Genomic DNA, 17,285 nt, shown 5'->3' on the forward strand with positions numbered 1-17,285 from the left:
TTCTCGTCTACCTTTCATCGGTATTTCCTCTTCTCTGACCATGTCAGGTAAGGAATAGTACTTTTCAAAGCTGAAATTAGATTTATCATCCCTAAACTTAAAAGAAGTCTAGTGAAACCAGCACGTAGTAATGAAAGAAAGTGTTCAAGTAGAATTTTAAAGGGCTGGAGAGATAGCACACCGGGACGGCGGTAGGGCGTTCGCCTTACAAGCGCCAATTGGCGGACCCGAGTTCGATTCCTCTGCCCCTCTCGGAGAGCCCGGCAAGCTACTGAAGCATATTCCATATGCCAAACACAGTAACAACAAAGTCTCCAATGGAGACGTTACTGAGCCTGCTCGAGAAAATCGACGATCAACGGGAGGGCCTTTCCCTTCCCTTACCTTACCATTTTAGCTTGACTTTGATATTTTCTGTGTGATTTTAGACATTGGCTTTCTTTCTCTCACATACAAACTGTTTTTCCTCATTGATTACTTTATATTTTAGACATATTTATGAGCTCAAATACAAACATATATATATGTGTATATATATATATATGTTGATTCTCTGTGTTTCTTTTTCTTTTAATCGTGTATTTTATAAAATATCCGTTGACAAAAGTAAATCAGAGACAGTATTTTTACAGAAACAGAAAATGTAGATGCTGTGGAAACCTGTTAATATACACCCGCATGTTTTCTCTGTAATGGTCTCTCCTCTTGTATTTATACTTTAGTATTTTAAATATAGTGCTATTACACAGTAATAATCATTTATCTTTGAGTTTTCTATTTAAACCAGGTAATAAGAAAATTTGGGGCATGGGGAAGGTGTGGAGTGCTGAGCGGTAGGGAGGCAAGCCCTCAAAGGTAAGAAAGTTTGGGATCACTTTCATCAAACATTGACCAATCGAAACCAAGACGATATGAGGGAGAATAAAATAGGAAAGAAATAATGAAAGAAAATGGACGGCAATTATCCAGGAAGGGGAAACCGTCAGGATTGAATACTGAAGAAAACCGAGGATTTAAAATCAAAAAAGAAAGAATATATGTTAAATATGCTGAGGTAAATACACTGAGAGCAAGTCAAAGCAATTTACTTCAATAAATGCCAGGACTAGAAAGTATACAATTCCTTGAGTAGGGTACCAGTAGGAAAACCAGTATATCAGAAAGGCATACTTGGTGACTTTTTTCCTTATTATCTCTTTGAACACAGTACTTGGTACTTGACAATTTGGAATATAAACATGCATCAGAAATGATGAATCCCATAAATAGCTAATAGTGGTTATCTAGGTGGGTGGAAGAATAGCTAATAGTGGTTATCTAGGTGGGTGGAAGAAATAGAATCTTCAATGTTTTATGACGTTCTGGTTTTTATGTACATGTACGCGTTGCCTGTTGAAATTTAAAAAATGGTATTTACTAATTTGATTCAGGAGATTTGATTCATTTGTGTGGTAAGTAGGTTCCAGGTTAAAGCTGCTTGTCATTTTTACAAATATTATTTCATATGATTTTTTCTTCCTAACATGAGAGTAGTTTGATAATAGTAAACTTCTATTTTTAGATCCTAAGAGGAAATAGGAAAATCAAGTCTCACATGTAAAATTACACATTTTTGTCATATTTGTTAATTTTGATTGTTCCTACATTAAAAATATTTAATGGGATTTTGGTGCTCATTTATTAAACATTGAGAAGAACGTTTTCCAGGTTAATAAAGATAATTCTACACTAGGTTTTGAAAGAAATTTGCAATATTTTGTGATCATTTTTATACGGTCTTTTCTGTATGTGTGATAAACTGAAATCATATGCTAGGTTTAACATGTGTTGTTTGCTGTTTAATATTCAGAGGTATTGATGAGAATAATTTTTTGTAATTACGAAGTTTCTCTATTTTACTCATTTGAAACATTTCTTACCTATGAAATACAATCAAGTTTATTGCTATTTTCATTTTTTATGTAGTTACTGGTAAATCGTTTCTGTTTAATGGACTGGTAAAGTGTGCTATCAAAAATCACCTTCTATTCCATTTCTTGGCTAGCAGTTTTTTCTAAAACAGAATACTCTTTTCATATAGTATATGTGTAACAATTTTTTTAACTTTTTTTTTTATTAGTGAAACACCATGAGGTACAGTTGTAGATTTACTATTTTTTGTGCTTGGGTTTCGATTATACAATGATCAGATACTCATCCCTCCACCAGTGCCCATTTTCCAACACCATGGATAATATCCCCCCCACACCCATTCCCCCATTTCCACCTGCTTCTATGGCAAGGCAATCCCCGGTGTTCTCTCTCTCATTTTGGGTGTTGTGTTCTGCAAAAGAGGCATTGAGTGGCAAACATGTTCAGTCCATACTCTACTTTCGACATGCATCTCCCCTCCTGGAAGGATCCTCTTAACACCCTTTATTTGGTGCTCCCTTCTCTATCTGAACTGCCCTTTCCCCTAGAATACCCGGCTGGCCTCTAAGTTATGGAGTAATCCTCCTGGTGCTGATCTCAGCTATTCTTGGGTATTAATCTCATAATTTGCTACTTTATATCCCCCAGATGAATGCAATCTTTCTATGTATATCCCTCTCTTTCTGACTCATTTCGCTTAGCATGGTACTTTCCATGTTGTACCACTTGTATGTAAATTTCATGACTTCATCTTTTCTAAGAGCTACATAGTACTCCATTGTGTAGATGTACCAAAGTTTCTTTAACCAGTCATCTGTTCTTGGGCATTCAGGTTTCTTCAAATTTCTGGTTATTGTAAAGAGTGCTGCAATGAACAAACAAGTGTAGATGTCACTTTGACTATACATTTTTGCCTCTCTGGGATATATTCCCAGGAGTGGTATTGCTGGATCAAATGGGAGCTCAATTTCTAATTTTTTGAGAATCGTCCATACTGTTTTCCAGAAGGGCTGAACCAGTCGACATTCCCACCAACAGTGAAGGAGTGTCCCTTTCTCGCCACATCCATGCCAGCATCGGTTGCTTTTGTTCTTTTGAATATGGGCCATTCTCTGAGGTGTGAGATGGTATCTCATTGTGGTTTTGATCTGCATCTCCCTGATGATTAGTGATGTAGAGCATTTTCTCATGTGCTTTTTTGCCATTCGGATTTCTTCTTTGAGAAAGTTTCTGTTCATTTCATTGCCCCATTTTTGGATGGGGTTGGATGTTTTCTTCTTGTGGAGTTTTACCAGTATTTTGTATATCCTGGATATCAACCCCTTGTCAGATGTGTGATGGGCGAATATCCTTTCCCATTCTGTAGACTGTTTTTGTATTTTGGTCACTGATTCTTTGGAGGTGCAGAAGCTTCTTGGTTTAAGATAGTCCCATTTATCTATCTCTGTTTTCACTTGCTCGGCCAGTGGCATGGCATCTTTGAAAATAACATTAGCTTCAATGTCATGGAGGGTTTTGCCAACTTTGTCTTCAATATACCTTATGGTTTCTGGTCTGATGTTGAGGTCTTCAATCCATTTTGATCTTACTTTTGTACATGGTGTTAGGGAGAGTTCTGAGCCCATTTTTTTGCATGTAGCCGTCCAATGATGCCAGCACAATGTGTTAAAGAGGCTTTCCTTACTCCACTTCACATTACTTGCAACTTCAGCAAAGATTAGGTGATCATATGATTGAGGGGAGATGTCAGTTTATTCAACCTTGTTCCATTGGTCTGCAGTTCTGCCTTTGTTCCAGTACCATGCTGTTTTAATTATTACCGCTTTGTAATACAGTTTGAAGTACGGGAGGTTGATTCTCCCCATTTTCTTTTTCCCAAGAATTGCTTTAGCTTTTCGTGGGGGCTTATTGTTCCATATAAATTTAAGGAGTGTTTACTCTATTTCTTTGAAGTCTGTCATGGGTATGCTTATAGGGATTTCATTGAATTTATACATTGCTTTCGGTAAGTAAAGTAAAGGCCCTCCCGTTGATCGTCGATTTGCTCGAGCGGGCCCAGTAACATTTCCATTGGAGACTTTGTTGTTACTGTGTCTGGCATATCGAATACTCTCGGTAGTTTGCCGGGCTCTCCGTGAGGGGCGGAGGAATCGAACTCGGGTCGGCCATGTTGGCTGCGTGCAAGGCAAATGCCCTACCCGCTGTGCTATCGCTCCAGCCCTTGCTTTCGGTAGTATTGCCATTTTGACAAAGTTAATTCTCCCGACCCATGAGCAGGGGATATCTTTCCATTTCCTCATGTCCTCTTTTTTTCCTGAAGTAGCGTTTTGTAGTTTTCTTTGTACAGGTCCTTTACTTCCTTAGTTAAGCTTATTCCTAGGTACTTAATTTTCTGGGGCACAATTGTGAACGGGATTGTTTTTTCATGTTGCTTTCTTCTCTCTCACTGTTTGCGTATAGGAAAGCCATGGACTTTTGGGTATTGATTTTATAGCCTGCAACTTTAATATATGAGTCTATTGTTTCTAGGAGTTTTTTGGTGGAGGTTATTGGGTTCTCTATGTAGAGTATCATATCATCTGCGAATAGTGAGAGCTTGATTTCTTCCTTTCCTACCTGAATGCCGTTAATATCTTTTTCTTGCCTAATCGCTATTGCAAGTACTTCCAGTACTATATTGAACAGCAGTGAAGATAGTGGGCATCCTTGTCTCATCCCTGATCTTAGAGGGAAGGCTCTCAGTTTTTCCCCATTGAGGATGATGCTTGCTGTAGGCTTGTGGTAGATGGCTTTAATTATGTTGAGGAAGGTACCCTCTATACCCATTTTGGCTAGGGTTTTCATCATAAAGAGGTTCTGGTTCTTGTCAAATGCTTTCTCTGCATCTATTGATATAATCATATGCTTTTTATCTTTTCTTTTGTTGATATGATGGATTATGTTGATTGATTTCCGAATGTTGAACCATCCTTGCATCCCTGGGATGAATCCTACTTGGTCATGGTGTATGATCTTTTTGATGAGTAGTTGGATTCTATTTGCTAGTAGTTTGTTGAGGATCTTTGCATCTGTGTTCATCAGGGATATCGGTCTGTAATTCTCTTTCTTTGTGGTATCTCTGTCTGCTTTTGTTTCAGTGTGATATTTGCTTCGCAGAAACTGTGTGGAACAATTTTTTATTAAACTTATTGGACTGTTTCATTTGGTTTTGTTTGAGACCACTTAACTCACTTAATCACTTAACTTCCCGTTAGTTGTCGATTTGCTCGAGCGGGCGCCAGTAACGTCTCCATTTGTCCCTGTCGCGTGCTAGTGTAGCCCAATGGCATCTCTTCGCTCCGGGAACATGGAGGGCCTCAAACCGATCGTTCATGATCTTGACAAAGAAGTCTGACCATCTGGTAGGTTGGCGGCCACGCGGTCTCTTGACATCCCGTGGAATCCAATCAGTAAAAGCTCTAGTCCAACGGTCGTCTTTAAATCTCATTACGTGACCAGCCCATCTGATTTTCGACACCTTGGCATATGAGACAGCGTCCCTGATCCTTGATCGTCGACTGATGTCAGAACTCTGGATTCGTTCTCTCATTTGAGTGAAACGTGATATTCCAAGCATAGCTCTTTCTATTCTTCTTGTTTGAGACCACATACACAATTATTAATGGTTTACTCTTGGGTCTGCTCTCAATAACATACTGTACTATACAGCTTGCTACATAGCCCAGATTTCACTGATATCTCTATACTTATTTTTCAGTTCTGTTATACATATTTTTCATGATGTTTTCTTTATACTTCCTCCTATGAAAACACATGAAGTGGAAAAATTAAATTTGTGTATGCATTATTATTCTTAGAGTTATTAGTTTATAAACAACTTAAGACACAATTTAAATAAAGTTTTCATTCCAAAAATATTTCTTGGGAAAAACTCAAGTAGTCATTTTTGAAGTGGATCAAAAATCAGGGTAACCTTCAATGCTTCAACAAGATTCAGTCATAAGTCAACCGTACTAGCACATATTCATTGCACAAGTCCAATGGAAACCTGATGATTACAATGGTAATATTTGTAAAGACCCCAAATGCCTATATTAATGTAAAGTATCTTCCTAACCATTTCTGCATTGTATTGATCATGCAGAGTCCTGGAAAAAAGTCCACATGCTTAGGTTCCGTAACATGAAAATTCATAAGTGACAGAGAGAGAGTACTGGAGGAGATAAGGCAATTGCCTTGTACACAGCCTATCTGGTTGGATCTCTGTCACTGCATACACTCTTCTGAATGTTACAAGGGGTCACTCAGAGTGCAGAGCCAGGAAGAGCCCAAGATCACTGTCAGTTATTGGTCCAAACTATACTCCTTACCGTGCCCAATAAAAATTATTGGAAAACATGAAGTCTCTTTGTCATTTATGGCCCTCAGGTTTCTTCCTGTCCAGAGAATGTTACCCATGCTCTTAGACTTCCTGGTTTGGAAAAGCTTCCCTTATAGGAAGTAACATATGAATCAATAGGAGAGCAAGCTACAGGCATTGCTAGGGTAAGGAGAAACTATATGTAATCAAGAAATCCAGGTACAGACAAGATCACCTGGTGGCTCTACAGTTCTGTGTTCATTTGGGAGCACGATACCAAATACACAAAGTGCCAAAATGTTCCAGACTTTGAATCACTCCAAATTGTGGGAATTTTGGAAACTCAGTTGACTGTTGGTACTAGAAGCATCTCAATGGCTTAAATTTTAAGTTCATATTGTTCCTCTCAGCGTTGAAGGAGATTATTAGTCTCACAGATTTTTTTCATCACCCTCTTGTTCCTTACAGAAAATTTTCAAAATCCATCTGTATTGGGAACTTCACATACTCTACAGCTTTCCCTTCCCGTGGTGAACGATGCAGGTTCCCTAACAGGAAGTGTCTGCAACTACTCCAGAGTATCTGCTCCAGCTGGTAGTTCTGCTTGGCTCCTGCCCTCAGCCTCTGGCACCTCTTTTCAACCACTGATGGGTAGTGCCTATCTTTACCAACATTTCAGCACAACAATGCTACCTGGAGTGTTTCACCAGAGTCATATATCCAACTCAGCTGCTTCCGACCGGAGTGTTTTGGAATGGGATGTTGCAGTAAGTGCTGAAGTGAAGTCTTCCATGGGAGACTTTTCTGTAAGTGTCCTTGACCAAGACACCGCTGTCTCTTCCATTTCTAAGGCAGTTCGCTATGAGAGAACCCTGGATACCTATAATACAGTGTCTGTGTACCCATCACTTTCTGCCAGTCTTGTTGAGAAAACAGCATCTCAGGTTCCTCATCAGAGTCAAAGCCTGTCACTTCCCTAACTGGAACGAACCCAGGTGTATTACAATCAACAAGGCACTCTGGGAATTCTCCTTTCTGGCCTGCAGTCCTATGTCTCCGTGTCATACATAGAGCAAAATGGCTCTGCCCCCCAAGCTTACAGCAACTCATCTAAAGAAATGGTTATTGTTCTGAAGTAGGTCCAGTCCCCAAATAACCAACCACCAACTTCGTCCTCTGGAATCCACTTCTCTGTGTCTGCTCAACCCCTCACATAATCGAGATATCAAGGTGAGTTAAACTGAGAGAAGGGAAAGAAAACTCAAAAATTGGGGTCAAAAAGAGGAAAACTGTCCATAGACAGGTGGTACTTAAATACACTGAGATTTTTAAATTTATGAAATGAAGTTAACTAATCTCAGTTCATGTTTACTCCCCTCAGCCATTTTATAGCATATTATTTTCACACTCCACATAAGAGCTCCTAATGGACATTGGAAGGTATGATAGTGTAATGGACAACTACGTTTCGTATAATGAACTTCAGGAGCACACAAAAGAATGCCACAATTTTTTCCAAGTTATTTCATTTATTTTTTAATTTTTATTAGTTAAACATCATGAGGCAGAGTTGTAGACTTACAAATTATTGTGCATACATTTCATTTATACAATGATGGAGAACCTATCCCTCCACCAGTGCCCATTCTCCACCACCACGGATACCAGTATTCCTGCCACCAAACATACCCCCCATCCCACCCAGCCTCTGTGTCAGGGAATGCCACATTTTTCACTGTTCTAGCTCAGCAGTCCTCCAGAATTACCACACTAAAAGTAAAATACATGTTTTAAACTAGTATTTTGTTATTTTAGTAAGAAGTTTCAGAACTTTTATTGTAATGGTACCACTTTAACTTTTCCTTCCATTAATGAGCAGCAAGGTTCTAAATGCACTTGTGGTTTAGAGATTCCGTCTCAAATCATCAAACCTAGAATCTGTACTTCAGCAGAAATATCATGCTGAAGGAGAGCTTCATTCATACTCTTATTCTATGATATTAACGTCCTTTTATTTTTCTATGAAAATGAATAAATTGAGAGTACAATACATTACAATGCTAAGCTCTGTATGGCACTTATTAGTTTGAAAATCTCAATTTTTTTTTAAAAAAAGCTTTTGTTTGGAGGACGTTGAATCTGTGTCATAGCCAGAAGTGCTCAGGAATTACTCCTGGATCTGTGCTAGGGATCACTGCTGAAGATGCTTAGGAGATCATACGTGATACAAAAGATCAAACTGAGGTCAGCTGTGCGTAGGGCCAGTGCCTTACCAAATGTACTATCCCTCTGTCCATGTCTCTTATTTTTTAAATTAGTTTACACAGATACTCTTTCAAATACAAAGAAAACCAAAAAACAACAGCATCACATGACAAACAGTAAGAACTACAACAGTTACCTCCAATCTTCTAGCACAGGGCCTTGTCCACTATCCGTAGAATACTCAGTAACAATGCTTTGCCTATTGCTGGTAGGTGCACAGTTGTTGCAGCACTAGGTTTGTGGAGGGAATATCTCATTTTGCAGGGACTGACATTTTCCTTGGTTCCTATTAAGTGATGAATTTCCTGGGGATGGAGACTTCCCTGCCATCGCAATCTTCAGGTCAGACATTTGGTCTGACACAAATTTCCGAATTGCCCACATGTTGCAGTAGCAGGATTCAAAGACCTGAGAGTAATCCAACACCTGAGCGTGGGAAAGTTCCCATAATATCTCCAGCCCAAAGTAACCTGGCGCTGACCCCAACTCCAACTCAGGAAAAAAAGGTATGAATTTTGATCAGATGAACCATGGGCTTTCAAAAGCTCTGGAGACCTACCAGATCCCAGTAGACGTAGATCAATGCAAAGACCTGCAGGTAATGAACACCACTGACACCATCACTCTGAAGCATTTGCAAGAAAATTCAAGTGGCACCAAGGGGACCTCCGATGCAAAATAGAAGAACAAAAAGGAGGCTTCTGAGCCTCTTGAGGGAGAACCCAAGGCCAAAATCCAGCCAAAAGTCCGAGAATGCTTGCTAGGGGGAGCAGGGATTGTTCATAATGCTGCAGTCAGTGATAGGTGTCCTGTGACCACAGCCAAAACTAACAGCAAACCTCACAAAGCTGCCTCCAGCAGGATCAGCAAGACAAAGAGCCATGGGCAGGAGAAGATAAAAAACACCAGAGAAAACTCTAAGAAAGCTAACGAGTGTAAGCAGCCAGGGAACAAGGTCAAGGTAGAAGAAAAGCACACCATTGGCAAGATGAAACACAAGAAAAGTCAACCTAATGTTTGCCAAGATGGTGTTAAAAAGCCCCACCGCTACCTAGGCATACACATGCTGGATTCTGTCAAAGTTTTTCATGCTCTGGGAAGAAGAGTGATCCAAAACCTGGAATCTCTTCCTCACAGGTCCTGAGTAGCTCAAAGAAGCCACAGATGTCAAGCCACCCACAGCTGTCAAGCCATGGCTAGGTGCTGCACAGGATGGAAAAGTCCTTGAGAAAACTCAGGTCGAAGCACAGAAACCAAATAGCAGTGCTGAAAAACGCTCATCTAAAACCCAGTCTGAGCTGCCACCTCCTGGGAAGGTCAAATTGGTACCTTTGCCTTTTCTTACCATGGAGAGGCTGCAAGCTCGACCTGTTCCTCGGAGGCGACAATCTGTGGCCTCACATCGTCCTGCTGCAGCTTACCCTGCCAAGCCTGGCTCTACCAATGCAGCTCAGCCAACTGCTGCCAATTCTTCCCGGCCACCCACTGCATTTTTGCCTGGTCCTGCCAAACCTGCTCAGTCCATTTCAACCAACCCCTCTCGACCAGGTTTGCATAACCCCAGTAGCCAGCCTATTCCTCACCCTGCAGCTTCAATACCTGCTCCCTACAAGACAGCAGCTGGCACATTTCTGCAGTGGGAGGCTCCTCCTGTCTCTGTGAACAAGCGGCAGTCGCCACCCAAACGTCAGAGTCACTTTCTACTCCAAGACTTCCGTTTCCAACCGATTCCATGGAGAAAGCCCAATGTTCCTGAGCCAGTCGTGTCAAAGCCCATCACCAAAGAACAGAGAACAGAGCGTGAGGCTATGAATAGGAAGGTTCAGCAGGAGCGTGAGAACGCTGCCAAGCACACCTCGTTGGGGGAAAGTGCAGTTCTTTATTGAGAGGGAAAAATAGATGGACATCTCCCTCTACTATGGCTACGTAATTTGAGAGCTGGAATGGTAGGTTCCACTTTATGTACCAGATGGTTGCCCTAGGCAAACACTGAAATGCCATACATCTTTTATTTATTCTAATATATTTTTCAAATTAAATAGACGCATCAGAGTTAATTGGTTGTTAATAAAAGTTCTTAATTTTGAGATGCTGTCCGCTCTGGTTAATTTGGGAGTGGCTGAGGATTGAAGGATGGGATGGGAAAGAATGGGAAGTTAGAGAGAGGAAAAAGGGGGAATAGGCAAGACTCCAAGAAATACAAACTTTGTCCAGGGTTATAAAGCCTAAAAGAGGAGAAATTGCATGAACCTGAGGAAGAGTGGGGTAGGGTCAGAGGAAGAATATAGCTGACAGGGCATTTGCTTTGCAAGTAAGAAGGACTCAGTTCATTTCTTGCAATCTTTTATGGTCCCCAGAGACCCACCCGATGTGAAACTTTAGCACTGAGCCAGGAGTAAGGCCAGAGCACCGTCAAGTATGCCCAATCACTGGTGTCCTCCAAAAAAAAAAAAATGGGAGAAATGGCACGGTCTGCGATTTTCGGTTAAAAAAATAAATTTGAAATAGGCTGAGGAAGACAGATGAGTCTAATATGACCAGTAGAAAAGTTAAAATTCTTCCATTGAGGCTGTGTTTACGTCTCATGGCCACCTTTGGAAGATAACCAAATTTGAGTCACATCACTAAAATGTTTGGGTGGTCTATCCATAAATGTTGGCTGGGGGATGCGAACACGTACACTGGGGAATAAACCTACCAGATGAGTGATCAACGCCCTCAGAGTCATTCAAGGATGACTCTTAACAGTAACAAAGCCAAGAGAACAGTTGCAGCATGAAGCCTGAAGATCAGCTCCTGGGAGATGTAAAGATAAATCACCATGTCCTCAGGCCCTCTGTTCAGCACCCCTAGCTGCATCACTTCACTTATTCCCAACAATATTCATAATTTCTATCATGGTGACACTTTACTAGCTAGTTTCAACAATGAGATCCATTGCTGATTTAAGTCTTTGGATTTGTAAACTCCCCAAGGTAGGCAAGCCAGCTTTCAGGAAATTTCTGGTGGGGGGAGCTCAATTTATATTAGCTTGAGGGGCTGGTCTTTGGTCTTCCATGGTCCCTGGTGCCTGTAGGTTTCTCTAAACACCGCTTTAAACTGTAGCTCACACAAGATCCAGCTTTATAAATGGCGTTGTGACTGTGTTGCGGTAGGTACTGTACTAAAACATTTGTCCTAGGTCACCACTCCCAAAGCAGTTGGTACCGGTTGACCTTGAGCCTGGAAGGTGATGGTGGAAAGAGATCATCGTAGGAGAGTTAATGGGGTGATGGATGGATGGAAAGGAAACCGGGAAGGGTAAGGAACTGGAAATCTGGTGATCATCATGGGATAGTTGGTGGATGTTTTTCAAATACGTTAAAATATTTTTTGTAAATGAGATTCAAGACAAAATACGAAAATAAGATAGGTTCCAAACAACAGGTTACATATAAGACCGAGATAGCTGATATGGCTGGCATTCCTTCTGGACTTTCAATCATACCATTTACTAAATATGTTATTTTCACATCACTTTAGCTGTGGAGAGGAATAGTGAGAAACAAAATGCCACCAGAAAAGTACACTGGATGACCACCTTCAATAAAAGCCAGGTGGAAGGTGTTCCCATGGATCCCAAGTGCAAATATATGTTAACAGGAACATATATTTAACTAACTCTGCTTGGTACCAGTAACTACTTTGTTGAAAATGGGGGGAAATGAACGCAGTTTCTGACTGACCTGAGACTGACCAGTTAATAGATTTTCCCAGGCAAGGGTAGTTGACTGGCTGGGAACAAAAAAACGTGAAATGTGTTTTGCTACCTTTAATGTATGGCTGGAGGAAATTGATCCCAGTAATCTCTCAAAACTAACATGCTTCAACTCTCTTGAAGTAATGTTGTATTCACTGAGCAAAAAATGCTGGGAGAAAAGTCTGAACTGATGGGAAAAGAGACAATAAGTGCAAAAGGAAGGACTTGAAATTTGGATTCCTCTGAAAACAAAGCTTGAAACAAGATCTGGTGGGAACATGATTTACTGGAAATGGGATCTGAGGAGGAAAAGAGTGATATCAGGGATGTGAACAAGGAAAATTCAAGTTAACAAAGACTTATCTAGCTGACTACCCCATGGGCAACATGGTTCCATAACTATCAGAACTTACCAATTAATTTACTTTAATTTTCTTTCTTTTATATTGTCAATTAGAACATGTATTCTTAGCCTTCTTCAAACACAATTTGGAGTATTCATTTCTTTCCCAATATTCTGTTCACTTGTGTAAGCATTTTAAATAACTGCTGGATAACAGAATTATTTTATCAGACTTATTTTTTACTTTAATGTTTAGTTGAGATTACTGAAAATTAGGTCTAAAGTGAAGTTTGTCTTGATTGGTACAAGTAGAAATGGGAGGACTATGAATGGAATTAGACAATAGAGGGTACCACATTCAGTTCCTAATAATACTAGTAAAGGACAGTTTCCCAAATAAACTATTGAAAAGGATATTCATTTCTATTTAAACTGTGAATTTAGCTTTTTTTTATATTAAATTAAAAATGAATTAATATTCCTGTATTTGGTCTTTTAAAGACATTCCAGGTTGGTTAAGGAAACTAACACTGGCTATGAAATCATAACAACTTAATCATAAAAACCTGATTACTACTTAAGTTTCCACGAATGTCAGTGCTAAGAATTATTTCCCTGGATCTCACTAGTGTACATGATAGTCATATGAATACACCTGTGAGGATACATCGCTGGTATCTAATTTAGAGAATAGATATACAGAGATTAGATCACATAGCTGAGTGTGATCTGAATTTTTCTAGATATTCCCTGCCCCACACACCCAAAGACTTGTACTGATCTTATGGATCCATGACTTTTCCTCCTCCCCACTCTCAGAGTCTCTTAAAATTTGGGGTTTGGGGTTGGGAGTAGGAGTGGTGGGAGAGAAACTGGGGACAGTAGCAATGGAACTCTATACTAGTGGAGGTTGGTTGTTAAAATATCCTATGATTAAAACTGAATCATGAAAAGTTTGTTATATGTGTCTCTTGCAGATTCAATACAAAAACATGATATTTAGTTTCTACCACCATGACTAACATATGAGTTTGCTGAAATTTATTTTTATCACCTTGGCTGGGCTGATTACATGGGTGCCTGTGTGGTAAAACATTTTTCATTTTATGCAGACTTAAGAGACAAAACTAAAAGGGTTCGGACTTCTGGTGGAAGGAGAGAAGAGCACAAAACACCCTGTTGACCATAGCTTAGCACGGTCAGCTAACATGCTTTAGGACTGACCTCCTTCACTTATTTCCACATTTGTAATGTGGAAAAATGAAAAGACTTTTCCGTCTGCCAGGGGGTTGTCCTGTCCAGTTCACACTATTTTCTTTTCTATCAGAATTGTTTAAAGATTATTTGATAAATTTGGAGCTTAAAGATTTGTTCTCATATATTTCCCCTACATGGTGTCAGTGGGCATTGATCCAGGAAGGCCAGCATGAAAAAGTTGAGGTGTATGTCTTAACCACCAATGCCAACACAACTGTAAGTATGGAACCCAAAGTACAATAGTAAAACTTCAAAATGTGTTTGTCAAGGAAATCGGTGGGAATGCAGGGAGAAATCGGTCATTTGTTGGTGGAGGATGCAGACACTGGTGGTGAAAATGCTCTACATCATTAACCATCAGGGAGATGCAGATCAAAACCACAATGAGATACCATCTCACACCTCAGTGACTGGCCCACATTCAAAAGAACAAAAGCAACCAATGCTGGCACGGATGTGGCGAGAAAGGGACACTCCTTCACTGTTGGTGGGAATGTCCACTGGTTCAGCCCTTCTGGAAAACAGTATGGACGATTCTCAAAAAATTAGAAATTGAGCTCCCATTTGAACCAGCAATACCACTCCTGGGAATAAATCCCAGAGAGGCAAAAATGTATAGTCGAAGTGACATCTGCACTTGTTTGTTCATTGCAGCACTCTTTACAATAGCCAGAAACTGGAAGAAACCTGAATGCCCAAGAACAGATGACTGGTTAAAGAAACTTTGGTACATCTACACAATGGAGTACTATGTAGCTGTTAGAAAAGATGAAGTCATGAAATTTACATACAAGTGGTACAACATGGAAAGTATCATGCAAAGCTAAATGAGTCAGAAAGACAGGGATTGACATAGAAATATTGCATTCATCTGGGGGATATAAAGTAACAAAGTATGAGATTAATACCCAAGAATAGCTGAGATCAGCACCAGGAGGATTACTCCATAACTTAGAGGCCAGCCGGGTATCCTAGAGGAAAGGGCAGTTCAGATAGAGAAAGGAGCACCAAATAAAGGATGTTTGGAGGATCCTCCCAGGAGTGGAGATGCATGTCGAAAGTAGACTATGGACTGAACATGTTTGCCACTCAATGCCTCTTTTGCAGACCACAACACCCAAAAGGAGAGAGAGAACACAGGGGATTGCCCTGCCACAGAGACAGTGGGGGATGGGGGGATGGGGGTGGGGGGATATTATCCATGGTGGTGGAAAATGGGCACTGGTGGAGGGATGCTATCTGATCATTGTATAAACGAAACCCAAGCACAAAAAATTGTAAATCTACAACTGTAAAAAAAAAAGAAAGAAAGAAAGAAAAGAAAAAGAATGTAAAAAAAAGAAAAGAAAATGTTGGGGTGTATGTCTTAACCACCAATGCCAACACTACTATAAGTATGGAACCCAAATTACAATAGTTAAACATCAAAACGTGTTTTTCAAGGAAATCGGTGGGAATGCAGGGAGAAATGGGTCATTTGTTGGTGGAGGGATGCAGACACTGGTGGTGTGATTAGAATTGGAATATTGTATGACAAAACTCCATTATAAATGACTTTGAAAATCAAAATTGCCTAAATTTAAAAAAAAGAGATGTCAACTTACGTCTATATTTCAAGAAATCTTGTCTTAGCAAATTTTGGCAGGGAGACCATAGTTGGTAGTGAGAGGGAGAAAGAAAGCGAGAGTTGACAGTTGGGAAGAGAAGCCTGGATATCATGGAAGAGATGAAAGCTGATCTTAGAAGATTTGGAGCCATCAGAGTTTAGAGAGTTAAATGGTGAGAACATTGCAGTTTAGGTAGTTAAATAGAGAGATTGGTTTCAGTCATCAGCAGTGTATACATAGAGAGAGTTCAAAGACCTCACTGATATTCAGGCTATATTAACTAACAAGGGAAGCGTTTTTTTTTTTTTCCTGATGCACTATGTAAGTACGATATATTGCCAGGAAGAATGATAAAAAGTTGGTTCTCTTTTTCACAGATTAATAAATTAGCGATGAAAACTTTTGTACAAAGGAATCTATCATCTTGTCCTGTTGCTCTGTTTTCTTGTCATCATTCCATTCTCCCCCATGACCCTACCTAACCAGGGCTCTCCATATTTCTCAGCAGTGTCACCACATAGCCTCAGACCTGCGTTAAATGCCAGTAGCTCACAGCTCTCATGTTTTACCCACACCCAGGCCAGAGCCATCCTTCTGAAACCAAGGATATTTGCTGAAGGCCTGTTCTTCCTTGAATTGGCAGTCATGGTTTACCTCTTCTTAATCATTGTGTTTACAAATTTAGATGAAAGTCACTATACTAGTGACAGGGATTTTCCAAACTAAAAAGTATAAACATTTCCCTTTCCCCCAAGAATTTGGGGCTAGTTCTTATCTATCCACTGCTAATAATTTGTGATAATGAGGAAACATAACTGAAGTCAAAACAGGGACATTTGTCAATTTGGTGCCATGACTAATCAGTCTTAGTATAATTATATATTTCTAGGGAAAAAAAGCAGAAGAAAAGGAGTTGGTTGCTATCAAAATCTCTGCTAAGACATTTTTTAAAATAAAATTGTGACTATGCACTGTACATTCTTGCCACTCAATGCCTCTTTTGCAAGCCACAACACCCAAGAAGAGAGAGAGAACAAAAGGGAATCCCCTGCCACAGAGGCAGTGTGGAATGGGGGGATAGGTGTGAGAGGGATACTCGAATCCATGGTGGTGGGAAATGGGCACTGGCAGAGGGATGGGCAATTTCTCATTGTATAATCAAAACCCAAGAACAAAAATTTGTAAATGTACAACTGCACCTATGGTATTTCACTAATAAAAATTTTTAAAAAATAAAATAAAATAAAATTTGTTTTGTCTGCCAGAGATCAGCAGATGGGAACCTGAGTGAAGGCAAAAGATTAAATTGGTTGACTTTTATTTATCATTGAGTATATTAATTTGATTTTGGAGTCAATTTATATGACAGATCATCAAGACACAGAAATTGTCAGCACTTGTCTTGTTTAAAAGTATAGTGATACACCATATCTCTATCTCACATTCTTTTTATTTCTGATAGTTTGACACAAAAGATACGTCGAAGTTATAGATAAATGTAAATTATTTAAATACTTTTTTGATTATTTAAAATTACATTATAGAATTACATTACAGAGTTTCATAAATTTTTGGATTATGCAGAATCAACGTGCATGTATCATATTACACTCACTACTGAAAGGCCTACTCTGTCATTCACCATTGTTCAGTTTTTCCACTTTTATTACACCTTTCTATCTGGTAACTAAATATTCTTATAGTTCTACAGTTTGTATTTATTGCTTTGAAAAGATCAAAATTATGCCATTTTCAACATTGGATGAAACTAGAAGATATCATGCATGTAAAGTTAGGCTTAAG

This window comes from Sorex fumeus, unplaced genomic scaffold (assembly GCF_029834395.1).
Source record: "Sorex fumeus unplaced genomic scaffold, SorFum_2.1 ptg000032l, whole genome shotgun sequence".
Taxonomy (NCBI): Eukaryota; Metazoa; Chordata; class Mammalia; order Eulipotyphla; family Soricidae; genus Sorex; species Sorex fumeus.